Raw genomic sequence first — 27,123 nt, 5'->3', positions numbered from 1 at the left:
CATTAGGTGCCCATGATTTCAAATATCTTTCTTGCATATATAAGAGTGGAAGAAAGAGGGAAAGAAAAGGGAGGGAAGAAAGATGGTACTTATTTTTAATGATATATTTTAATTTTAGCCAGAACTGTAACTATTTTGAAAAACGAAGATATAAGAGCTTTTTCCTCTACCTGCTCTCCAATTTGCGTGTATCTTTGTGTGTGTGTGTGTCTGTGCATGTTTATAAACCTGGAAAATATAAAAATAATAGTATGCCTTTTAAATTTTTATATATTTGTAATTTATATATCCATGATTCAGTAGTTTTTATTTGTTTTAGTATTATCATTATACTTAAATGGACTTTGTGTTCACCACTGGTCTTCTTATCATGGATGGTTCATTCTTGGATTGTTGATTTTGATTATCCTTTTAACAGGTGGGAATTTATCAAGTAATTTTTCAAAGATATCACAGGTTCTGTGCTGATTCTGCTCTTTAATGATCAAGGTGTCTGCTAATCGCTTTCAAACAGTTGGCTGTTTGTATCCACAGGTTCCACATGCTCAGATTTGACCAACCATGGATTGAAAATATTAAAAAAAAAAAAAAAAATTCCGGAAAGTTCCAAAAAGCAAAACTTGTTTTTGCTGTGCACCAGCAACTATTTACATAGCATTTACTTTGTATTAGGTATTATAAGTAATCTAGAGATGATTTAAAGTGTATGGGAAAATAAATGTGTGTAGGTTATATGCAAATATTATGCCATTTTATTATATGGGCATACATCAAAGATATTGCAGAATTTGTTCCAGACCACCACAATAAAGTAAATATCATGATAAAGTGAGCCACATGATTTTTTTTTTTGGTTTCCCGGTGCTTATAAAAGTTATGTTTACACTATACTATAGTCTATTAAGTGTGTGATAGCATTATGTCTAAAAAAAAGTACATATTTTAATTAAAAAATACTTTATTGCTAAAAAGCGCCAAAACAATTACAACAGTAACATCAAAAATCACTGATCTCAGATCACTGTAACAAATATAATAGTAATGAAAAAACTTGAAATACTGTGAGAATTACCAAAATGTGACACAGAGACATCAAGTGAGCAAATGCTGTTGGAAAAATAGTGCTTATAGTCTTGCTTGAGGCAGGGTTGCCACAAACCTTCCATTTGTAAAAACAAAACCAAAAACACAGTATTTGCAAAGCACAATAAAGTGAAGTGCAATAAAACAAGTCTGTAAGAAACTTGAGTATCCTCTGATTTTTGGTATCATCAGGGGTCTTGGAACCCATTCCCCAAGGATACCACAGGAAGACTATAGTTAAAAGGCATTCTGGCTAAGTTTAATATTCTCCAATGTCACTCTTTTTCCCTCAAAAATCTAGGTATGTTCTGTTGATATGCCACTCATTATCTTTCTAGAAGCGAGTATAGCTGTGGACGAGGCGAGGATCAGCATAATTTTTCTTCCATGTATGTGATGTGTTTTGTGTGCCTAGATTCTTGAGGAATTCTTTATTCTCAAGTTAGACATTTTATGTAGAATATATATTGGTCCTAAAACTTTGGTACCCTAAAACAACATGTGTTCTTTTACTCTGTGTATTTATCTTTTTTTTTTCCAGCCATGTATCTTGCATTATATGATTAGATAAATTCTCTGTTCTGGCTATAGGTATTTTACTTCAGGGATACCAGTTACCTTGCGTGGAATCACGATGTCTTCCAAATTCATTAATACATATCTAACTGTTTTACTCTGTTGTTTTCGTCTGTATTCACTATAATTATCCCAATGTCAGTAATTTAGGATTAGAATCTATATTCTGTTCTTTGCCTGTTTTACAACTTATTAGTTGCATAATGAAAACATTTGGTCTCTAGTGAGTTTTCTTGAACTTGCAACTTTCTTTTTTTGTTTTATTTGATTATTGTAACATTTTATTGAATTCAAGTAAGGTTTTGTTCTAGATTGTGCTCTTTCACTCTTATTTGCATGACACATATTCCACCCCATCCCCGGCATATTTTAAATTTTGGTTATAGATTTGCCTTATAGTTTATTTTCACCTGAATTGCTCTAGAGCGACTCTGTAGACGTTCCATCTGTTTCGATATAACAGAAAGAGAGTCAAGTAACCCACAGTAGATCTGAGAACAGTTTTTTTGTTATGAGCAGCTCATGAGGGCTTTTCTGTGTTTGTTCTATCAACTCTTCTATATCTTAGCCAAATAGATGGGGTGACAGTGGGCAGGTGGTGTTGGGAGAGCATTGACAAGGGCAAAGTACAGACTTCGTTTTTTGGTGGTTTTTTTTTTATAGTTTTGTTAAATTTTTGGCTGTGTTGGGTCTTCATTGCTGCCCGCAGGCTTTCTCTAGTTGCGGCGAGTGGGGGCTACTCTTTGTTGCGGTGCGCAGGCTTCTCATTGCAGTGGCTTCTCTCGTTGCAGAGCACGGGCTCTAGGTGCGTGGGCTTCCGTAGTTGTGGCTCGCAGGCTCTAGAGCACAGACTCAGTAGTTGTGGCGCATGGGCTTAATTGCTTCGCGGCATGTGGGATCTTCCCAGACCAGGGATCAAACCTGTGTCCCCTGCATTGGCAGAGGGATTCTTATCCACTGCACAACCAGAAAAGTCCTAGACTTTGTTAAAATGCATGAGTTCTGTTCGTTTGTGAGCATGTTTGTGATGCAAGAGTATTTACTATACCCTAAATCAACTTTAATATATGAGGTTAAGGATTTACAATTCTCATCCATTTTGGTCATTTCCCTCTTCAATGTGTTCACTTTCCTCATTTTACTCTTTTTTCCTAGTGGTGGTTTCTATGACTTCTAGGTTAAGAGAAACAAGAAGATAAGATTATCTACTAATTAGTGAGAATTACTCACCACTTTGCTTTTTTGGTAATAGCTAAACTCTCCACTTTAATCCAGTTTTTTTTCTTTCTTTCCCCAGGCACCAGGTGTTGAAGGTTATTGTATGAGGTTATCTTGAGGTTCTCTCTCTCATTCTCTCTCTGTCTCTGTCTCTGTCTTTCTCTGTCTCTTTTTTTGTTGTTGGTGGTAAATTTTCCCCAAGTGGTGATGATGATGATAGCGATGATATAAGGTAATTTTAGGGGGTAAAATTCTTTGAGTTTTAATGTTTATTTAAATCTGAATTTTAAAACATGTTATTATATGTCTGTACTCTAGGTGACAATTCATGTGTCCTACCTTTTCACCCCTAATTCAGCTAAAAAACATATTTCTTTAGCATCTTAATCACATTCTGTTATTGGTACATCTTTGTTCATCTGTTGTCCCTGGTAAATAGTGAGCTCTTTGAAGATAGAGTATGCACTTTTTCTTCCTTCTTTTATTTTTACACTCCTAGCATCTAACCCCCTTGTTCAATGTGTGTAAAATAAATGAATAGATGAGTGAATTTTCATGGTAACTTATCTATGTTCAACATAAGGACTTATTTTCTAATGCATGGGGCTCTCTAAAAATAATATAGAGGTCTTTCAAGGAATTACCCACTGGTTGAAAATACTCAAGTCAAGGACTGAATGATTATCTGGAAGGACTGTGTGAGGAGATTTTCTACATAGTCGAAATTGGACATATGTTCTCCAGTTAGGATTTTAATAAGAAGCACTTACTTAAACATTTTTCCAAAAGGTTTTCCAGAGAATTTTCAACTAGATGTCCTTGAATAAAGAATTTTAAAAAATATTCTAGAAACTTCAGGCTCAAGGTGGGGGATCCATTTGTAAGAATTGTTCACTGTTAAATTTCTCCCACACAATCTTTTTCTTTCTCATCTGTTTTTCCTAGTGATTTTTAATATAATAATAAGAACAAAGCAAAAATAATACTCCTAACATAGCAATAGCATTAAGAAAATAAATGTGCCAGCCTAAAATAAACAAAACAAAACAAAACTTTATGCCATTCCTCTTTGGAATCTGAAACTCTGGCACTGTCTGTGACTGTTTTGAAGGCAATGGGAGAGTTCATTCAGATGCATTATTAAACATCTGATTATTAGCTTTCCAAACTTGGAAGCCTCCCTGGTGGTCTCTTCTATAGCTGTGTCCTCTGCATGACTTTCAGTCTTTGCCTGCAAACAATCATGAGAGTGCAGACCATTTTAAAGTAAAATCACTTTTGCAGAAAGGTTTGTTTCCCCTTCTTGTGCTACCTTGATATACTACTAGTTTCAAATGCCTAATTTAAACTTGAAAGAAAATTCCTGATGTCCTTGCTTTACATTTCTAAAGATCCAATAGTGTACCAGGTCTTGAGGTAATAATCTATTCATAGGTTTATAAGAACAGTGAGTAAGTTAGTTGGATAAACTTAAACTATATCCAGAGCTTTAAAAAATTTCTGAAAATACTGACCACATGAATAAACTTCTCTTGCCTTTATATCTGGTGAAGAACTAAACATTTAAAAAATAACAGTTGTTCTTTTGAATGTACTGTGTCTGAGTATGGTTGATACCATATGATACCATGTGATTATTGTTTTCTATTTTTCTGAGATGGAAAATTGAAGCTCAGAGCTGGCACTTAACAAGATTTGTAAAACGTAAAGTTAGAATTTGAATTGAGTTATTTCTGATCCTAACACTGTTATGAAACACTATCCCTGTGATTAGGCTGAGCAAAATTTAGAATATAAGCAGAAAATGTCTATCATTTAAGTAAAGGCAAGAATAAGTTAAAAGTTTGGGAAGAATTTCGTGTCAGCAGTGGAATGTTTTGATAAAGCAGTTTATAGAAAAGAAATAGAGAGGAGAGTAAAAGAGACCTGGAATGGGAAGTTTCAAAAAATGTTTCAAGCTTTATTGAGATATATTTGACATATAAACTTATTAAAGGTGTACAGTGTGATGTTCTGATACATGTATGTATTGTGAAATGATTACCACAGTAAGGTGAAAAGGGCAAAATATACCACTTTCAAATATGCTTCTTTGGCATAAGGTTTATCTTGAGCGGATTATTTTTAAGAAACAGCAAACACAAGAGAAGCTCTGAAAACCCTGTAGAAGTTACCCCTTATAAGAGACATTTACTTTTATAATGGAAATCTCCATTATTTTTTAAAAAAATATTTTATTTATTTTTTTATACAGCAGGTTCTAATTAGTTATCCATTTTATACATATTAGTATATATATGTCAATCCCAATCTCCCAATTCATGCCACCACCACCACCCCCCTGCCACTTTCCCCCCTTGGTGTCCATACGTTTGTTCTCTACATCTGTATCTCTATTTCTGTCCTGCAAACCGGTTCATCTGTACCATTTTTCTAGGTTCCACATATATGTCTTAATATACGATATTTGTTTTTCTCCTTCTGACTTACTTCACTCTGTATGACAGTCTCTAGGTCCAGCCATGTCTCTACAAATGACCCAATTCCATTCCTTTTTATGGCTGAGTAATATTCCATTATATATATGTACCACAACTTCTTTATCCATTCGCCTGTCGATGGGCATTTAGGTTGCTTCCATGACCTGGCTATTGTAAATAGTGCTGCAATGAACATTGGGGTGCATGTGTCTTTTTGAATTATGGTTTTCTCTGGGTATATGCCCAGTAGTGGGATTGCTGGGTCATATGATAATTCTATTTTTAGTTTTTTAAGGAACCTCCATACTGTTCTCCATAGTGGCTGTATCAATTTACATTCCCACCAACAGTGCAAGAGGGTTCCCTTTTCTCCACACCCTCTCCAGCATTTGTTGTTTGTAGATTTTCTGATGATGCCCATTCTAACTGGTGTGAGGTGATACCTCACTGTAGTTTTGATTTGCATTTCTCTAATAATTAGTGATGTTGAGTAGCTTTTCATGTGCTTCTTGGCCATCTGTATGTCTTCTTTGGAGAAATGTCTATTTAGTTCTTCTGCCCATTTTTTGATTGGATTGTTTGTGTTTTTAATCTTGAGCTGCATGAGCTGTTTATATATTTTGGAGATTAATCCTTTGTCCATTGATTCATTTGCAAATATTTTCTCCCATTGGGAGGGTTGTCTTTTTGTCTTGTTTGTAGTTTCCTTTGCCTTATGAAAGCGTTTAAGTTTCATTAGGTCCCATTTGTTTATTTTTGTTTTTATTTCCATTACTCTAGGAGATGGATTAAAAAAGATCTTGCTGTGATTTATGTCAAAGAGTGTTGTTCCTATGTTTTCCTCTGAGAGTTTTATAGTGTCCGGTCTTACATTTAGGTCTCTAATCCATTTTGAGTTTATTTTTGTGTATGCTGTTAAGGAGTGTTCTAATTTCATTCTTTTACATGTAGCTGTCCAGTTTTCCCAGCACCACTTACTGAAGAGACTGTCTTTTCTCCATTGTATATCCTTGCCTCCTTTATCATAGATTAGTTGACCATAGGTGTGTGGGTTTGTCTCTGGGCTTTCTGTCCTGTTCCATTGACCTATATTTCTGTTTTTGTGCCAGTACCATATTGTCTTGATTACTGTAGCTTTGTAGTATAGTCTGAAGTCAGGGAGTCTGATTCCTCCAGCTCCATTTTTTTGCCTCAAGACTGCTTTGGCTATTCGGGGTCTTTTGTGTCTCCATACAAATTTTAAGATGATTTGTTCTAGCTCCGTAAAAAATGCCATTGGTAATTTGATAGGGATTGCATTGAATCTGTAGATTGCTTTGGGTAGTAGAGTCATTTTCACATTATTGATTCTTCCAATCCAAGAACATGGTATATCTCTCCATATGTTTGTATCATCTTTAATTTCTTTCATCAGTGTCTTATAGTTTTCTGCATACAGGTCTTTTGTCTCCCTAGGTAGGTTTATTCCTAAGTATTTTATTCTTTTTGTTGCAATGGTAAATGAGAGTGTTTCCTTAATTTCTCTTTCAGAATTTTCATCATTAGTGTATAGGAATGCAAGAGATTTCTGTGCATTAATTTTGTATCCTGCAACTTTATCAAATTCATTGATTAGCTCTAGTAGTTTTCTGGTAGCATCTTTAGGATTCTCTACGTAGGGTATCATGTCATTTGCAAACAGTGACAGTTTTACTTCTTCTTTTCCAATTTGGATTCCTTTTATTTCTTGTTTGTCTCCGATTGCCGCGGCTAGGACTTCCAAAACTATGTTGAATAATAGTGGCGAGAGTGGACATCTTTGTCTTGTTCCTGATCTTAGAGGAAATGCTTTCAGTTTTTCACCATGGAGAATGATGTTTGCTGTGGGTTTGTCATATATGGCCTTTATTATGTTGAGGTAGGTTCTCTCTATGCCCACTTTCTAGAGAGTTTTTATCATAAATGGGTGTTGAATTTTGTCAAAAGCTTTTTCTGTATCTATTGAGATGATCATATGGTTTTTATTCTTCAGTTTGTCAATATGGTGTATCACATTGATTGATTTGCATATATTGAAGAATCCTTGCATCCCTGGGATAAATCACTTGATCATGGTATAAGATCCTTTTAATGTGCTGTTGGATTCTGTTTGCTAGTATTTTGTTGAGGATTTTTGCATCTATATTCTTCAGTGATATTGGTCTGTAATTTTCTTTTTTTGTAGTATCTTTGTCTGGTTTTGGTATCAGGGTGATGGTAACCTCACAGAATGAGTTTGGGAGTGTTCCTTCCTCTGCAATTTTTTGGAAGAGTTTGAGAAGGATGGGTGTTAGTTCTTCTCTAAATGTTTCATAGAATTCACCTGTGAAGCCATCTGGTCCTGGACTTCGTTGGAAGATTTTTAATCACAGTTTCAATTTCATTACTTGTGAGTGGTCTGTTCATATTTTCTATTTCTTCCTGGTTCAGTCTTGGATGGTTATACCTTTCTAAGAATTTGTCCATTTCTTCCAGGTTGTGCATTTTATTGGCATAGAGTTGCTTGTAGTAGTCTCTTAGGATGCTTTGTATTTCTGCGGTGTCTGTTGTAACTTCTCCTTTTTCATTTCTAATTTTATTGGTTTGAGTCCTCTCCTTCTTTTCTTGATGAGTCTGGCTAATGGTTTATCAATTTTGTTTATCTTCTCAAAGAACCAGGTTTTAGTTTTATTGATCTTTGCTATTGTTTTCTTTGCTTTTATTTCATTTATTTCTGCTCTGATCTTCATGATTTCTTTCCTTCTACTAACTTTGGGTTTTGTTTGTTTGTTCTTTAGGTGTAAGGTTAGATTGTTTATTTGAGATTTTTCTTGTTTCTTAAGGTAGGCTTGTATTGCTATAAACTTCCCTCTTAGAACTGCTTGTGCTGTGTCCCATAGGTTTTGGATCATCACGTTTTTTTTGTCATTTGTCTCTAGGTCTTTTTTTATTTCCTCTTTGATTTCTTCAGTGATCTCTTGGTTATTTAGTAACGTATTGTTTAGCCTCCATGTGTTTGTGTTTTTTACGTTTTTTCCCTGTAATTGCTTTCCAATCTCATAGCGTTGTGGTCAGAAAAGATGCTTGATATGATTTCAATTTTCTTAAATTTACTGAGGCTTGATTTGTGACCCAAGATGTGGTCTGTCCTGGAGAATATTCCATGTGCATTTGAGAAGAAAGTGTAATCTGCTGTTTTTGGATGGAATATCCTATGAATGTCAATTAAATCTATCTCATCTATTTTGTCATTTAAAGCTTGTGTTTCCTTATTAATTTCCTGTGGATGATCTGTCCATTGGTGTAAGTGAGGTGTTAAAGTCCCCCACTATTATTGTGTTACTGTTGATTTCCTCTTTTATAGCTGTTAGCAGTTGCCTTATGTATTGAGGTGCTCCTATGTTGGGTGCATATATATATATATATATAATTGTTATGTCTTCTTCTTGGATTGCTCCACTGATCATTATGTAGTGTCCTTCCTTGTCTCTTTTAACATTCTTTATTTTAAAGTCTCTTTTATCTGATATGAGGTATTGTTACCCCAGCTTTCTTTTGATTTCCATTTGCATGGAATATCTTTTTCCATCCCCTCACTTTCAGTCTGTATGTGTCCCTAGGTCTGAAGTGGATCTTTTTTAGACAGCATATATATGGGTCTTGTTTTTGTATCCATTCAGTGAGCCTGTGTCTTTTGGTTGGAGCATGTAATCCATTCATGTTTAAGGTAATTATTGATATGTATTTTTGTATTACCGTATTCTTAATTGTTATGGGTTTGTTTTTGTAGGTCCTTTTCTTCTCTTGTGTTTCCTAATTAGAGAAGTTTCTTTAGCATTTGTTGTAGAGCTGGTTTGGTGGTGCTGAATTCTCTTAGCTTTTGCTTGTCTGTAAAGCTTTTGATTTCTCCATTGAATCTGAATGAGATCCTTGCTGGGTAGAGTAATTTTGGTTGTAGGTTCTTCCCTTTCATCACTTTAAATATGTCATGCCACTCCCTTCTGGCTTGTAGAGTTTCTGCTGAGAAAGCAGCTGTTAGCCTATGGGAGTTCCCTTCTATGTTATTTGTTGTTTTTCCCTTGTTGCTTTCAATAATTTTTCTTTGTCTTTAATTTTTGTCAATTTGATTACTATGTGTCTCAGCGTGTTTCTCCTCGGGCTTATCCTGCCTGGGGCTCTCTGCTCTTCCGGGACTTGGGTGCCTATTTCCTTTCCCATGTTAGGGAAGTTTTCGACTAGAATCTCTTCAAGTATTTTCTCGGGTCGTTTCTCTCTCTCTTCTCCTTCTGGAACCCCTATAATGTGACTGTTTTTGTATTTAATGTTGTCTCAGAGGTCTCTTAGGCTGTCTTCATTTCTTTTCATTCTTTTTTCTTTATTCTGTTCCACGGCAATGAGTTCCACCATTCTGTCTTCCAGGTCACTTATCCGTTCTTCTACCTCAGTTATTCTGCTATTGATTCCTTCTAGTGTATTTTTTATTTCAGTTATTGTATTGTTCATCTCTGTTTGTTTGTTCTTTAATTCTTCTGGGTGCTTATTCTTTAATTCTTCTAGGTCTTTGTTAAACATTTCTTGCATCTTCTTGATCTTTGCCTCCATTCTTTTTCTGAGGTTCTGGGTCATCTTCACTATCATTATTCTGAATTCTTTTTCTGGGAGGTTGCCTATCTCCACTTCATTTAGTTGTTTTTCTGGGGTTTTATCTTGTTCCTTCATCTGGTACGAAGTCCTCTGCCTTTTCATTTTGTCTATCTTTCTCTGAATGTGGTTTTCCTTCCACAGGCTGCAGAATTGTAGTTCTTGCTTCTGCTGTCTGCCCTCAGGTGGATGAGGCTATCTAAGAGCCTTGTCAGGAAATCTCCATTTTTAAGGTTGTCTCTCTCTTTCTGTACCAGGAAGAGGAGGATGAACTCTAAATCTATAAACTTGTACTAGTGGAGAAAGCAAGGAGTTAAGTCTACATAACAACCATACCTTTGTTTACTCTGCTTTTCCTAGTAACCTCCCATAACTGGCCTTCCCCCAACCCCTAACATCTTTCTTTTGTGTTTAGCTGGGGATAGTATTTAAGGTGGTGGTTTGGGCCATTTGGGGGCTTCACTCAATTTTCTTGAGAATCTCCCATGTATACAGGAGATATACATATTTTTAAACTTATGTGTGTTTTTCTCTTGTTAATCTTTCTTGATACATATATATATTGTGTCTCAGCCAAGAAGCTAGAAGGGTAGAGGCAAAATTATTTTTCCTCCCCTACAAAGGTTAGTTAACACCTCCATCACCTCACATAATTATTAATTTTTTTTTTTTTTTGGTGTGGTGATAACATTTAAAATCTATTCTCTTAGCAACTGTTAAGTATATAATACAGTATCATTAACTATTATCTGTATATTAGATCCTCCAAACTTATCCATCTTATAACTGGTAGTTTATACCCTTTGATCAAATCTCCTTATTTCCCTCACCTCCCAGCCCCTGGCAACCCACATCCTACTCTCTGATTGTATCAGTTTGGTTTATGATCTGATGGCCCCTTATAGCAGAAAATTGATGGGTGTGAGTCAGTTAGTCCAGGTATATAGAGAAGGAGAATTAGAGACAGAATTAGTGTTTGGTTCCAAGACAAATTAGTGTTTGGAGCAAAATTTGCCACCCTGAAATATGTCTCTTTCTTTGACATGAGAATTAATTTAGGCTGATTATTTTTAAGGCCCAGAAGACTCAGGAAGAACATTTGCCCTTTCCCCTAACAGCCTAAAAGGACACATTAGATAGATGACTTGTTCCAGGAAGGGAATGATCACCATGGATAACCATAGTATGAAATAAGTGTTCAGACAGGGAGGAACCCAGCAAAGTCTGTTAAAATTCCTCTCTGAGTCCCACTGTCTCTGTATGGCCCAGCAAACATTTGTTTACCAAATGTTTGCTTTTCCATCTCCATGTGAATTGCCTTCCTGCCTTTGAATTCCCAAACAACGACCCCCAACACGCTCTTTTGTCTTTAGCTGAAGATGGTGTTGGGTTGGCCAAAAAGTTCATTCAGGTTTTTCCATAACAGGGAAAATCCGAATGAACTTTTTGGCCAAACCAATATTTAAGGTGAAGATTTCAGCCATTTTGGTGAGTTATTCAGTTTTCCTGGGTCTCTCCCATGTGTACACGGTATTAAACTTTTGATTGACGTTCTTCTGTTAATCTGCCTCATGTCAGTTTAATTCTTAGACCAGCCAGAGAACCTCGAAGGGTAGAGGAAAATTTTTTCCTCCACGACAACTCCAAGGCAGGAGCAGGCTTGGTGAATTCATGAAACAGTAAAGAGCCAAGTGGAACTAGAGCCAAATAGCTGGAGACGGGGAGGGCGTTTGCTCAAAGATGAAGTTAGGTAATGGAGGTCAGATGGCATATCATAAACTGTAAGACAGAATGGATGTTAGGCATTAAGTAGTGATGGAGCAGTGCTAAACTAGAGTGTAGACCCAAACTAAGGACCTTTGGCTTAAATTTTATAATAATAAAACACAGTTCTAACTGATAAAACACATTAAAAAGATGGTATTCAACCAGTAGACCACTAGTTTGGAATTCCTAATTTAATTCAGCACCTTCCTTTTATAGAAAAAATATTCTGGGCCCATAGAAGTTTAGCGTCACAACTAGCAGATGTCAAAACGTTGTTTTTAAAATGCCTATTTATGTTCCCCTTCCTCTACAAAATATGTTGTGACTTGACAACATTTTAGAAAAGGGGTTTGAACACAAGCTAGGAGAAACTCAATTTCCAAGGAAAGCTTGGAGTGCCTTAGAAACTGTGAGATATCATTGCATAATCTAAAAGAACTAGTTTACTTTTAAAACTGGTTTGTTAAATCCCTAAATCCCCTTGATAGAGGTGAGATTGCACCACCAGTTGTACTTCCATTGATGTAACTTGGTGAAATGACTTTTGAATCAAGTTAATCCTTTTCTTTTTCTATCTAGCTCTACAGGAGCCATCATTTTAGATGATAAGGACTCTTCTTCTCCCCTAGTACACTTTAATCTATCTTATCTTTTAGAATGTTAAGCCTTAAGAATGCAGCCAGAGTCTGTCAGTGCCTGCATCATGTGGTATTTACTCTGTGAAACATGATGAAATGGAAAGACATACCATATAGTTGAATGTCCCATGTTCTAGAGCCTAGTGTGTTTGTCTTTTTTTCCTTTCAGTCCCAAAGAATAAGATAAAATAATATATGCTATATGAAAGCTCCTGACATACAGTAACTCATTTTTAATAACCTCCTAATTATTCCCATATCTAATTTAACAGTTATGGTAAAGATTCTAGTGCATTTGTAGGTGTTGCTAAATCTGTTTCCCTTATGTGTTTCTATAAGCCACAGAATATATGCAGAATAGTGTCTAACACATAATAGTTAAGGCATGGCTAATTGGATGGATGGATGGATAGATGGATGGATGGATGGATGGATAGTTGGATGGATGAATGGGTGAACGGATAGATGGGTAGACAGACATGTGAATAAATTAATGAATCAATACATTGAATAGCTTTCCAGAATTGAGCAATTTAGTTAATCTTGATTGGCATCTAATATTTCATCTGGTCATTGACAGTCTCTAAAATCACATTCAACTCTGAAAATGTATGATTCTATAATAGTATTTATTTATATCTCACACATTATCAGACCCATATCATATGTTGAAAAATATTTCTTCTTTATATTTAAAGTTAGATATATTAGCAGTTACATACATGAGATTGTATGGATATGGGACTCTTTTGAGTCACAAAAAGTTGAATTGAGTTAAATTCCTCTTAGGGATACAGTGATATGTGTTGCTATATTTTTACTAGAGTATTATGTCTTCATCAAAAAAATCTTAGGTACTCATAGGAATGTTGAGAACAATAATAAGATTCCCTCATTTTATAACTGAGGGGACTGAGACATGGAATAATCAAAACAATATTGGTCTGATCTTGTTCATCATTACCCAAGATTCTTTTAGGCTTACAGATTTTTGACAGGCAAAATCAGAAGAGTGTTTTAAAGTCAATGGGACAGAAGTCAAATATTAAATTTGGATGAATGAAAACATAACATGTTGAAGTTTCCTATAGCTGTATCCCCTTTGTAATCATGAGACACTCTTCTAAAGAGCTTCAACTAAAAATCCTAAAATCTTTGCAGATTTTTCTTTACCTGATGTGTTAAATTTAAAAATTAATACAATGCCCTCAGATCTATGTTTCCTGTTTTACAAAATAGTTTATTGATTAGCCAAGGTCTAAACAAAGCTTCCTACATCACCCATTGATCAAAATAAGATTCAAGAGCTCATTAACTGAGTTGTCAGATACATTTATTTCTTCATAAGCTCCTTTTTTCCTACTAACCTTTCACAATAGTAAAAGCAAAAGAGCTTGTCTACTTTTATGTTTCACCAAGCATATATCAGCTACCATTATGCTCTTTTCCAAAGGAAATTTTAGAGAAAATGTACATTCCAAAATATTTTATTTGGAGGATGAAATCTCCAAACATCAAACTATTTAGTGGATTATTGTAGCTTTAAACAAGGGGAAATGTAGCCACTAAATATTCCTATTTTTATATCATTAATTACTTGCACAATCCAACCATAACACAAAATACCAACTTAGTAAGTGAAGGATCTTTGGAAAATGTTCTTTGGATTTTTCTTATGGTGAGGGGGACTCATTGGCAGATGCTTTCATGTTTTATCACTAAAATTTGAATCGATTGGTGATGAAACTAATCTCATATTTATTCACAGCTCCTATGTACAGGACTTCAGCTCCACTTGGGTAAGTTGTCCCATATTTTCAGGCATGAATTCCAATCTATATTTCTAAGATGTCATCTTTTGCTAGGGTGACTTTATAACTTATCAAGTTTTGAGAGTGAACGATAGTACTATTAATAATTATGCTAGAACAAACAAGTTCTATCCCACAGGGACTTGTGATCACCCTGCATTTAGTTGACTAAATGACAGGTCTTACCATAACTGCTCTCTCCTTGACATGAGTCTGATTTCTCACTAAAGAATATTTTGCACGTTATTATTCCAGAATGTCTTTCAGTACAAACTCTTTCCCTCCAGATTTTCTAATTCTATGCATCTCAGGTTTCACTTTTGCAGTGAAGTTCCCTGGTCCCCTAGCTCTCATTGATTGATCTTTCTGAGCAGTACTTAGAGTTTGCACTGCACATCATCATTGGCTCTGAAATTGTTTGCTTTTGTTTCATATATGTGTAAGTTTTATCTTCCAAAATGTACCATGGGTTTCCCAAAAGCAGGGAGGGATGCGTTGTACTTTTTCCTCTCCAGCAGACTTGACATAGGAATAACCAGCTAACACTGCGATAATATATTGAATGATTAAACTGGACATGGTATTTTTTTTTCCCTCTCACACTTATCTCTACCCTTCTCACTGTGCTCCAGCCATACTGGCCTACTTCCCATTTCTTCAAGATGCCAATCACAGTGACTCTGCAGTACTCATTGTTAGCCTATCATGTATTTTCTTCCCCTTATTTGCAGGTTGATTTCTCTACTTTACTTCAGGCTCCTGTTCCAAAGTTACTTCTTTAGAAAAGAGTTCCTTGGAACTATCTGTATTATGTCCACTTTCACCCCATTAGCCTTACTCCCTTAGCTTCTCTCCTTGCTTTATTGCTAGTCTTTATAGTTCTTTTTTCCTTCCTAATGTCAAATACACACAAAGATACCACCCCTCCCCCCAATAATAACTAAGTTTCATATCTCGTTCATCTATTACCAACACCTAGAAGTGTGCTAGGAACATAGAAGGTGCTCAAGAAATTCATGTATCTATTAAAAGAACATGGCAGGGGAAGAAAAATATGCCCAAATAAACACTGGTAGTGGTGATGAAGGAAAGTATGGAGCAGTTTATTTGAAAGAGAATGTGAATCATGTTTTTAGAGTATAGAACCTATATTTCTGTGCTTGAACTCAGATCTGTCCTTCGACCTCATTCCCTGTGAAGTTTCTACCAGCTACACCATGCTGAATGATCACCAAGGCTAACATAAATTCTAAGAAATTTTCCATTTCTAGAAATCCTTCACATATTTCCCCCATGAGGAGTTGAATAGAAACTAAGATCTGTTCTGAAATTCTTTCTTAGTTGAAGAACCAAAAATGAGCAAGTATGGCCATCATGCAGAGATCATTTTTTCCTCGTTAGATAATTGCATCTGAGAAGGAAAGAGGATTGAAAAACATATTATAGCAGTCTTAGATATATAGCATATCACCGCTCCTTACAAGAAAAATATAACCTCTGTTGCTTTAAAATAACCATATATAGGCTATAAACACAGTATTTTAATGGATTTTCTCTTTTGTGCTGTCAGTGTAGATAAAACTTAACTGCTTCCTGTAAGATCCTTTTCTAGAAATGTGGCAGTACATGTAAAATTTGTTAGGCCATCAACCCACTCTATTTTTCCTGGAAACAGCACCCTTTGCATTTTGAGAGCTGCTCTTTCCCATCTATGGTTATATGGTTGGAATAGAAGCTGCTGCCTTTCAATATAATTCAGGCAGTGAAGTCACGGCCCAAGGTTAGACCATCATCAGAGCTTAAGGTGTACACCTGATCAAACCCAGACCAATGGGCATCCTCCCCAGGGATTTGTCCAATTTGAGCCAGAAGGAAAGCCCTTTCATCCTTGGCCACAGAAGCCTGGAAATGGCTATATTTCCTGTATCACCCTTTATGTGTAGAAAGGCAGTGTTCTCTACTAAAAATCAAAGGCAGTCAATAAAACTAAAACATAAAGCAAAATAAAACACACACCCCCCAAAACAAAAGTGTAAAATAGAGTTTGACTACATCTGAGTTCCTGGTTCCAGTTGCCCAGGAAAAACTCTAAAACCACTCTTTCCTTTGCCTTAATTAAGTGAATCAAGAAATTCTTCTCCAGAACATTGTGCACATTTGATTTTCTGCTGCTCATTTTTTGGCCTCCTAAGCAAACTCTAATTTATGTTGCAAACCTTTTTGAGGGCTCTTTTCCTGTGATGCCTCTCCTGAAATCTCACTTCCTCACTACCGAATTCTATTTTGTGTTTGTCCTTCTATAATTGCATGTCTTACTGCAGTGCATTTTTGCATGTGAGTTTCTACTGCTGTCTTACATGCCCTATGAAGAGCGAGGTTCTGTATTTAATTTCCATTACTAGAACTCAGTGCTTTAATGTCAAAGATTAGGTTCTCAGTAAGTGAAGTAATAAACAACCTTGGAAGGGGGCTCTTTTTGTCTTGCTAAGAAAGTAAGGGTACTCCACCAGAGGTCACTCCTAAAATATTTGACAGAAATAATAATTAAAAAGTAAGTAAATATACAGCAACAAAATAATGAAACTGACATTGGAGGCAAAGGCTTTCTTGCTATGTTATATACAACCTTTTGGTCAATTCTAATCTTTTCCTCTTGAAATCTCAGTTATACTCTCTTTCTGTAGAAATGCCTCATCAAAAATACTTTCATCTTGCTCTGCTCTTCTTTTGAGTATTTTATTATAACCTCTTAATTAAATGACACTCAAAATTATTTGCATTTGAAAAAGTATGTAATTGTATTATATGAGATATTAAAAGTTTCCACATCTAAATATTGTTCTACTTAATTCACTTTGCTTCATGCTACATAATATAACTTTTAACATTTGTAATGTGTTTACTTCTAGTGTATTTTGCATTTTGCTCTTTATTAAACACGAAGTATAAGAACAGCAAGAAAGTGTTACATAGATTGGCAGTGGTCATTCTACTGGATCATTTGATTTCACAACATGCATGCTCATATAAAATTATACATGTACCATACATTCATATAACCTTCTATAATTTCATCATCCAGATGGATTTCAGGGAGGGACATTTAAAATATATTTGTGTGAAAATTAGATTTAAGTTGAAAAGTATCCAAGGGAAGATATAGAGTAATACTTTTGTTATTATAATTATGCAATTAGGAGAAGATTCCAATAGAGTACGCACAGAGAACAGGCTTAGTACAAGGTGTTTATCTTGGCACTGGCAGGAGTGGAGATAGTTTTACCTAAAGTTTATTAGAAAAGAATCACCTTTGGTAAATCCAAGCTAAATTTTAAGCATAATTATCTCTAGAGTCACATATCTTCTTCACCAATAGAGTGACATTTGTTTAAATTTATATATTTTTTTCTGTGTCAAAAGTTCAACCTTGCAGCTATTTTAACCATTCAGGAAAATATAATAAAAAGACCAAATATTTAATCTCCACACTAGAGAAAACTTATTGATACGCGAGAACTCAAAATTGTTTCCGCATCTTAAATTTCCCCATGACTTATTCTAGGCTATCATGAGCGTTGAGTATACAGTTAGAGAGCTGGCATAAGTGCTACAATGTTGACCCTGAACTGGATGCTAAGGATACTTGGTTAACTCTCTATCATAAAGACAAGTTTCAGGGTCTGTAACCTAGCATTCCAAAGCTCTCTATTTTCTGATTCTCTATTGTCATTTCTCATTTCTCACCATTCATTTACAACTTCACACTATATAGCCCAAACATATGGAACTCATTACAGTTATCCAAATATGCCTTCATAATCTTTTGTGTGTTTGTGTGTGTATTTGCTTCATCTGCCAAGCACATTTTTCTCACCCCTCAGTAACTGTGACAGATTATTTTTTGAAGATGAGTAGGTTTTCATTAGGTGCTTGACTTAAGCATAAAGCACCCTAAATTTAATCTCAGCTTTGTCACTGACTAACTCTCTAGTTGGAAGGTAGTTGCATAATCTATCTCTGTAGCTCAGTTTCTTCATGTGTAAATTGGCGCTATTATAGTATCTAGAGGGTGTGTATGTGTGTATGGATATGTTCTCTTCACACAATTTCAGGCATTTAGGGAATGTTTGTTAAGTGTAGACTTCTTCCAAAAGAAATTAATAAAGCTCAAATAATATAATTTTCTCTATACAGTTATTTCTCTGGCCTGAGGCTGCATGGATAGAAAACTACAATACTTTTAGTGAGAAACTGAGTTTGTGTGTGTGTGTATTAGAATAGATTCCAAAACTGAGAATGCACTGGGATTTTTACTCTATTTCCAGTAGTCACCAGAAATACCTCATCATGCTCACATACTAGTAAAAAATCATCAAATTCACCTGGTGATTTTATAAAAATACAATTTCCATGTTCCCCACTCCCCTCAACCCCGTAAGTTGTTGACTCTGAAGGTCTGGAGTAAAGCTGCAATATCAGGTAATTCTAATTCACAGTCAGATCGGGGTACCCACCATGCTCATCTCCTCCCCCTCCTTCTCCTTCCGTCTGTATCATTCTGATGTCTCTTATTATATTCAATTATTGCATTCTATCCTGTCTGAAAAGCTAAGTGAAGGCAGCCCAATTCTGCCTCTCGCTATGCATTCATTCATTTATTCTTGTCACAAATCCTTACTGAGAGACTTTTGTGTCACAGGTACTGTGCTACCTGCTAGGTATACATTGTTTACTATTTGGTATAAAGGGAGTACTGCTAAGTATCAGGAATTCAAGCTGCCTGGGTTGTAATCGGAGCTGAGTTAATACTAGCTGCTGTGTACCACTGCGTGGTCTCTAACCTCAGTCATCCTTGCTTCCTCCACATCTCTAGCATGTGGATATCATTGTCCCCAACTCTCCCAAATCTTTGTGAGGCTTCATATGAGATCTCTATTGTCACCTGATAAGTTCACATACATGTCTGTTATTATTTTATTAATAGTGATATTAGTAGTCAGGGAGACAACATAAAACATAAACAAGTGAAAAATTATAAGGTGTGATAAGTTCTATGAAGGGCACAATTGGATGCTTGAGAAATAGCAGAGAAACAGGATTCGATAAAGTAATGAAAGAAAGTTTCTTGAGAAGGTGATAGTTAAGTTGGTATGTGGAAGATAAAAGTGGAAATGGCCCAAGAAAACCAAGGGCAAAGCATTTTTGGCAAAGGGAAAAGCATATCTGAAGTTTTGCATCAGGGAAACATCTGGAATACTCCAGAAACTGCAATTGCTGCTTACAGTGAGAAAACAATTAGCTACTTCAAAGGGGTTATTGCCCAAGGCTCAAAATCTGCTGAAGCACCTGCATCCCCTAAAGCCATTGTCCGCCCCAGGGCATGACACCTGCCCCTGCAGTGATGGTCAGTGTTCCTGCTGAAGGCACATCAGGTTGTCTGTTTAAGCTGTGACAAGCAAGGCCAAGATTGATCTCTGGGATAGTTACTCACCTAGAGCTTCTCTTTCATTCTGACCCTGTGTCTCCTTTTATCCGAAAATTTCACATGGTGCCACCAGCCCAAAGCTGTGCCTCTGTACATTTGAAATGTCTTATAGAAGTTTTACTGAATCAGTCCTTTTAGACTCATCTTTAGGTACATATTGTTGCCAAGTGGTTGAGAATTGAACTCCAGATCATATTATGATGTATACTCCCACTTTGCAACTTAATTGCTAGGTGACATTTTATTTACATTTTTAAATTGTTGCATTAAAAAATTAAATACAAACTTAGTAGCTTAAAATAACACCCATCTATTGACTCACACTTCGGATGGTTAGAAGTCCGGACACAATATGACTGTACTGTCAGCCCAGGGTTTCACAAAGCTATAATCAAGGTCTCAGCCAGGCTCTCATCTTGAAGTCAAGGTGGTCTTCCAAGTTTGCATGATTATGGCTTAAATCAGTTCTTTGCTGCTGTGCTACTGAGGCTGCATTTCCTTGCTGGCTGTCAGCCAGGGGCTGCTCCCAACATCTGGACACTCTCTGCATTCCTTTCCATGTGACCCCCTCCATCTTCAAAGTCAGGAACAGAGAATCTCCCTCTGTTGAAGACTCCTCATTCTTCAAATGCTGTCTATAGGAAGAGCCTGGTTCTTGTTAAGGGCTCACATCATTACGGCACACCTATCAATCTTCTCGCTTTTAAAAATTCAACTGTGCTGTATAACATAACCTAATCCCTGGAGGGACTATCCCATCATATTCAGAGCGTACATCCACAGTAGAAGAGAGGGGCAGAAATCTTGGGGGCTGTCTTAGAATTCTACCTGGCACACCTTGTCAAGACTTCAAGCCATAGATTCGTTCTCTGTAAATCAAGGATGATAATGGTGCTTTGCCTTTGGATTTCTGTGATGAATAAATGAGGTAGTCATGTAAAGTGATTGCTGTGGTCACTAGCATGTGAAAGCTCTTTAAAATATCAATGCTGTTTCACTATTATAACTACTACCCCCACCACCAGCACCTCCACTACCACTGATGAGTTCGATGTAAGTCTGTGGTCTGTGGCAGATGGCGTATCATTTGTATTCATGTTTTCCCCTTTTTCTCACTCTAAGATGATTATTTGCCTAAGAAACCAAAGACTCTCTTGGCTCCAAACAGATCACTGGAAGATTTTCTTCGTCATTCTTCCCTTAGGAATGTGATTCCTTGAGTAAATACAATGGAGCTTCCATAAGCGCCCATTTTTCTCCAACAAACATACATCCACACCCACACAAACACACACACATACATATGCACCCCAAATTAACTCTTCAAAGAGAGAAGGTTGATCATTTAACATGTGTGTTATAATCAGAAAGAACTGCATTTATGTCCTGGCTCTACTAGGATATTTAACTTCAGAGAGCCTCTACTTCCTTCCCTATAATAAAGATACATTAACAATGATGGCCATATAGAGTGGTTGTTAGAATTAAATTACTCTATAGTGACTTCCAGATAAATTATAGCTATCGTGATTAATATAAATCTACCACAATTTATCATACAGCTTATGAAAACTACTCAAGCTGAAAATTTCCAACCTGGAATACTTAAATATATATTAAATGTGCTATTCCATTTTATTTTTTTTAACTAGAAACAACAAACAAGCATGTCTAATTGTCCACCTTAAATTAAGCTTTCCTGCCCAGATGTCCAAAGGATGATAGCTTAAAAACAAAAAAATATCACTTTGTAATATTTCATTTTTGCTTGTATTCTTTCTAATTTATTCTGGGTGAAATCTCAAACCCTTTTCATCGTAGGACATGAGAAATGCTGTATATGGGTGGGTTTCAATGGATGTGACATTTGGGGGCATCCCAGTTAGCTTTTCTTACCCTGTGCATTCATGCTGATTGAGTCATGAACAGTGGTGATGTGGTCACTTCAATTTGTGACATCTACTGTTTCTCCACCTGAGTCACTTCACTCCAGATGTGTTATCCCTACAGAGAACAAGCAAAGACACAGCTGCAACCACAGTATCAGTGAATGCTTTTCATAAATTGGAGACTAAAATGGGGGTGGGGGGAAATCTATCTGCTCTCTTAACACCTTAAAGAGCTTGAAATGCATGTGGTGACATTCAACATTTTTCATTCATTGGTACATATCTCCAAGGTTGAGCTGCTTTATTATGTTTAAAGATAATATTGCCATTTTCCTTTTCTCTTCTTTCCTTTTTTGAATGACATAGAGTTATGTTCCAGAATTCAAAGTGCATTCCAAGAAAAGCCATGCTCAATTGAAGGGTGATTTCTGTTGTCTGAGATTAACATTTTGATTGTACACTTAAGTATTTAATGTTTCATTTTGGGCTAAACAGTCATTTATTCACTAAAGAAATACTTGTTGAACACCTACTTTTGGCCAAGTACAAAGAACTGAGGATGCAGGTATGCGGTATAGAGTTGTGTTAGAAAAGCAGATTCTGGAGCCGGACTGTCCTTGACTACCACGTACGAGCTGAAGGACCTTGGGCAAGCTACCTAATTTTTTTTTTTTTAATTTTTTTTTAAAATTAATTTATTTATTTTTGGCTGTGCTGGGTCTTCGTTTCTGTGCGAGGGCTTTCTCTAGTTGCGGCGAGCGGGGGCCACTCTTCATCGCGGTGCACGGGCCTCTCACTATCGTGGCCTCTCTTGTTGCGGAGCACAGGCTCCAGACACGCAGGCTCAGTAGTTGTGGCTCACGGGCCAGTTGCTCCACGGCATGTGGGATCTTCCCAGACCAGGGCTCGAACCCGTGTCCCCTGCATTGGCAGGTAGACTCTCAACCACTGCGCCACCAGGGAAGCCCTACCTAATTTATTTTTGTCTCAGTTTGTTTATCCATGTAATGTGGATAATAATAGTACCTACCTCATAAGGTTGTAAGAAGGAGTAGCCAAGTTAATATTTGTAAAATGCTTTAAAACACTGCCTGACACATAAGAAGTTCTAGGTAAGTTGAAAAAGCAATTAAAAAAATGGTCACATTTACCTTCCTGTGGCTCACAGTCTTTGGGGGCAGGTGGGAAAAGGACCACTAAATGGCTATACATTAGGTGTTACACTGTTACTTCTATGAAATTTTAATTATTAATAATACACCTAATGCAGTGGGACTGGGAGGTGTGAGAACAGGAAAACCTTCAAGGAAAGATGATGCTTGACTTACCTTTTGAAGACTACGTAGGAGGTGATGAAGAAAAGGAGAGAAATACAGGCCCGGTGTTCCTTGCTGAGCAAAATGTAGCAGAGTGGCCAAGCAATGAGACTCTGGAGGGTGAGTCATGCATGTGGAGGCTACAGAAGTAGGTAGGCATCAGATGATTGAGAGCATGTGTGTTGATTTTTTATATTCTTCCTCTGAGGGCAGCAAAGAGTCACTGACGTACTTGGACCAGAAGTCATCGCAATTACAGGGATCAGGCGTGCTGTGTTAGAAGGGTCATTCCAGTAGGCATGAGAAGGAAAGAGACTAATGAATGGTAGGGAGAACATCCAGGAGCCTGAGGCAATAGCCTTGGGCCTGATGAGTCAACAGCAGTGGAGTAAAGGTGGGAAGACAGACACAGTACTTGACTGATGGGAAGCGAGCAGCATGGGAAAGAAATGTGGGCCCCTGGGTGAGGAAACACAAGGAAACTGATTTACTAACCATTCCCCATTCCTGATGTAGTTCATCCATTCACACAACGTGGCAAAGAGAAAAAAGAAAAGTCATTACATTTTGACAATATGGATCACAAATATTTCATCAGTGGAACTTTATGAATCAGTGGAACACAACATTAGACCAAGGGCACCTGCTTTTATAATGAGTGAACTAGAAAAGAGTGGAGTTAGAAAGTATCTAATCCGCTCTCCCTTGGATCAGAGAGGTTAAGGATTTAGATGAGATTTAGGTACTTTCTTAGCTTCAGCACAATTAAAAATACATGAACTCTAATTATTTAAACCTGGTTTAAATGAATCGTCATCACTAGAGCTGTCAACCTGGGGAAGTCACTGTTTTGTCATCCGTAAAATGCCTAAAAGGTGTCTACTTCAATTAAAATTTTGTATTATGATGTATATAGGTTGTCTAGTTCCTGCTACATGTTAGATCCTGAAATAAATTATAAGGACGGGAGCCACTTCCATTTATTAATATTTCCAATATTTCACCCATAAAGAATTTGAGTTGGTTTAAAATAAGAAGACATGCATTAAATAATATGACTGCTGAGGTAGAAATTAAACATAAAGAACAAAGAAAAAAAAAAGAAAATATAGATCATGGAGAGGGGAGTAAAAGTTGCACATCAAAGTCAACTTAGTAGCTAGAGTTGAGATAATATTTGAATTGATTCTCAACAACTAGATAGTGAAATGTGGCAGAACCATGGATGATAACAGGTCTTCTGCTTGCAAGGGCAGAGCACTTTCTACTACCTCAAGAAATACATGAATTAAGAGTAAAATAAAAAAAAAAATTTTAAAGAGTAAAATACTACAGGAGGAAATGCCCTGCAGTTAATTAACAGCTATATATTCTTTTTTTTTTTTAACATCTTTATTGGAGTATAATTGCTTTACAATGTTGTGTTAGTTGCTGCTGTATAACAAAGTGAATCTTTCAGAGGAAGGTTGATGCAAGCGTTTTTCACCCATGTGTATCACTTTGAATTCTGCATAGTGAATATGAGAAGTCACATTGGCCGTTCTGGTACCCTCTAAGCAGTCCTACAGTTTGTAGTTTTCCATTATGCTGCCATCTTATTAATGAAGAATTATTACGGCAAAGAAATCTTTTGAGGCAGTTTAAACTGGTAAACTGCTTAAAGGGGAGGGAAGGGATGTTTTCAAGTTGTAATCAGGGACTCTTAGACATTAGGACACACATCATCTTGCTCCCAAACTCCCACTAGAGCCACAATCATAATGCATTTCTTTTTGGAGTATCTGGGCAGGGGTTGGGGGGGAGGAGGAGAAATAAACAGTACTCAGCAAAAGAAGTGCATTGGATTTTCAGTGAAGCAGATATTCACACAGATGTTAAACATGGAAATGAGAAAAAGATGAATCTCTAGAGACAAGTACCTATGTAGGATTCAAAGGTAAACGATAGAATATGGAATATTCTTGTAGGAAAAAAATGTAATCAACAAAGAGGAAAAATTGGTCACAGAACCTGCTTGTGATGAAGCAGAGAAAACTAATCGACCCATATATTCCTATTGGGAGAAGGGAAAGGAAGATATCTTTCTTTCTTTAAGAAACAGAAGCATTATCATTTATGAAATGACAGCTTTTACTTTCCATCAAAATATATACTCTTTCTTTCTATTCTCTTGAGATCTCAATCAGAATTAGGGAAATAAAATGTGGCTGCAAGAAGAGAAAAAAGACTTTGATTTATTGCAGGACAGAACAGCTTTAGTGAACTGTGAAAACTGATCAGTCAAAAAAAAGTCCAAATTTAGTGCATTTATCATCATTTAAGGCCAAGTGATGTTGGAGTGAAACACACAAAACAAACAAAAAATGATATATTGAAAATATCTTAGAAACAAGTGATCTATGTCAATTTCTTCCTCTTTGGATTTAAAAACCGTCATTGAAGAGATATTTGCTCTATGAGTTATCTATTACTATGGAACAAATTACTTCAAACCTTAGTGGTATAAAACAACACACATTTATTATTTTACAGTTTCTGTGGTTCATTACTTTCAGAGTAGCTTAGCTGAGTGATTCTGGCTTAGGGTCTTTTACGAGATTGAAGTCATCAGCCAGGGCTGCAGTCATCTGAAGGCTTGACTGGGGCCGGAGGATAAGCCTCCAAGATGGATGACTCTGATGGCTTTTGTCAGGGAACCCCATTCCTTGCTATACAGACCTCTTCATATGATTGTATGAGTGTCCTAAGATAAAGTTTGGGGTGCTTAATTAAATTTGAATTTAAGGTAAACAACAAATGCATTTTTAGTATAAGTATGTTCCCAATATTGCAAGGGACATACTTATACTAAAAAATGCATTGCTCATCTGAAATTTAAATTTAACTGTTTCCTGTATTTTTATTTGCTAATTATGGCAACTGTTTTGTGCCATGGCAGCTGGCTTCTCCCACACCAAGTGATCTAAAAGAGAAAGTAGAAAGCTGTTATGCCTTTAATGACATTTTTTTGGAAGTCACATGCCATCATTGCTACCACATTTCAGTCATCAGCAGCAAGACACAATGTCTGGCACATACTCAAATGCAGGGGACTTCATTTCCACCTTTTGAGAAGAGGCTTGTCAAATAATGTGTACATATTTGAGAGCCATCGCAAATACGTAAATACTGAAAACATGTTTAGATTTTTTTTTGTTTTTTAAACAGATTATTTTTTTTTAATTTATTTATTTATTTATTTTTGGCTGTGTTGGGTCTTCGTTTCTGTGCGAGGGCTTTCTCTAGTTGCGGCAAGCGGGGGCCACTCTTCATCGCAGTGCGCGGGCCTCTCACTATCGCGGCCTCTCTTGTTGCAGAGCACAGGCTCCAGACGCGCAGGCTCAGTAGTTGTGGCTCACGGGCCCAGTTGCTCCGTGGCATATGGGATCTTCCCAGACCAGGGCTCGAACCCGTGTCCCCTGCATTGTTAGGCAGATTCTCAACCACTGCGCCACCAGGGAAGCCCCCTGAAAACATGTTTAGATTTTAAAGAAACACTTTTCTGATTCAATGTTGACCTTAATTCTCTACCTACAGAAACATACACACACATAAATACACACACATACACACACTTACAAACACACATACACATGGGACTTCACTGTATGGAATTGAGTTAATTATAATCTATGATGATAACACACTTATCGTTGTAATTCCTAATGATAACACCATCAATTTAGGCATGCCCTTATTTATTTGTGTTTTAGTTACTTAATTAGTTATTTGGAATCATGTAATGAGCACCATGAACCTACCACCCAAACAAAATCTCTGACTCTGAGTATAGCCTATATCTAACCAAATGAATCACCATCTTAGCTCCAAGACTCTCCCCAGAAATTATGAACATTCTCAATCTCATATTTTTGTCATTTCCTTGCTTTTCTTTTTATATAGTTTTATTCCTATAGAAAATATGTGTTTGTTTGTATATACATATATATGTATTTGTTATTTAGTTATACAGTTATATAATACTATGTATAGTTTATAGTTATTTAGTTATACATCTATGATGTATCCTCTCAGTTATTTTTAATTTCATCAAAAGTGTATTATCATGAATGTAAGGTTTTTCACTTAACATTTTTATTGACATTCATCCGTATTGCTGTTAGTTGTGACAGTACTTTCATTTTGACTGCTGTATTACATTCAATTGTGTTATATTGAATAT

General features: G+C 36.4%; 1 long non-coding RNA gene across 1 annotated transcript; it reads right to left on the bottom strand.

Annotated features, from left to right (window-relative positions):
• On the bottom strand, nt 1-27,123 carry LOC309617224. The gene is made up of 3 exons (XR_014237812.1): nt 22,557-27,123; nt 3,848-22,243; nt 1-3,550 (listed from the first exon to the last, which is right to left on the bottom strand). It is a non-coding gene; the product is annotated as an uncharacterized lncRNA (long non-coding RNA).

This window comes from Balaenoptera borealis (genome assembly GCF_965194805.1).
Source record: "Balaenoptera borealis genome assembly, chromosome: 19".
Taxonomy (NCBI): Eukaryota; Metazoa; Chordata; class Mammalia; order Artiodactyla; family Balaenopteridae; genus Balaenoptera; species Balaenoptera borealis.
This window is presented reverse-complemented; position numbering and strand designations above follow the sequence as displayed.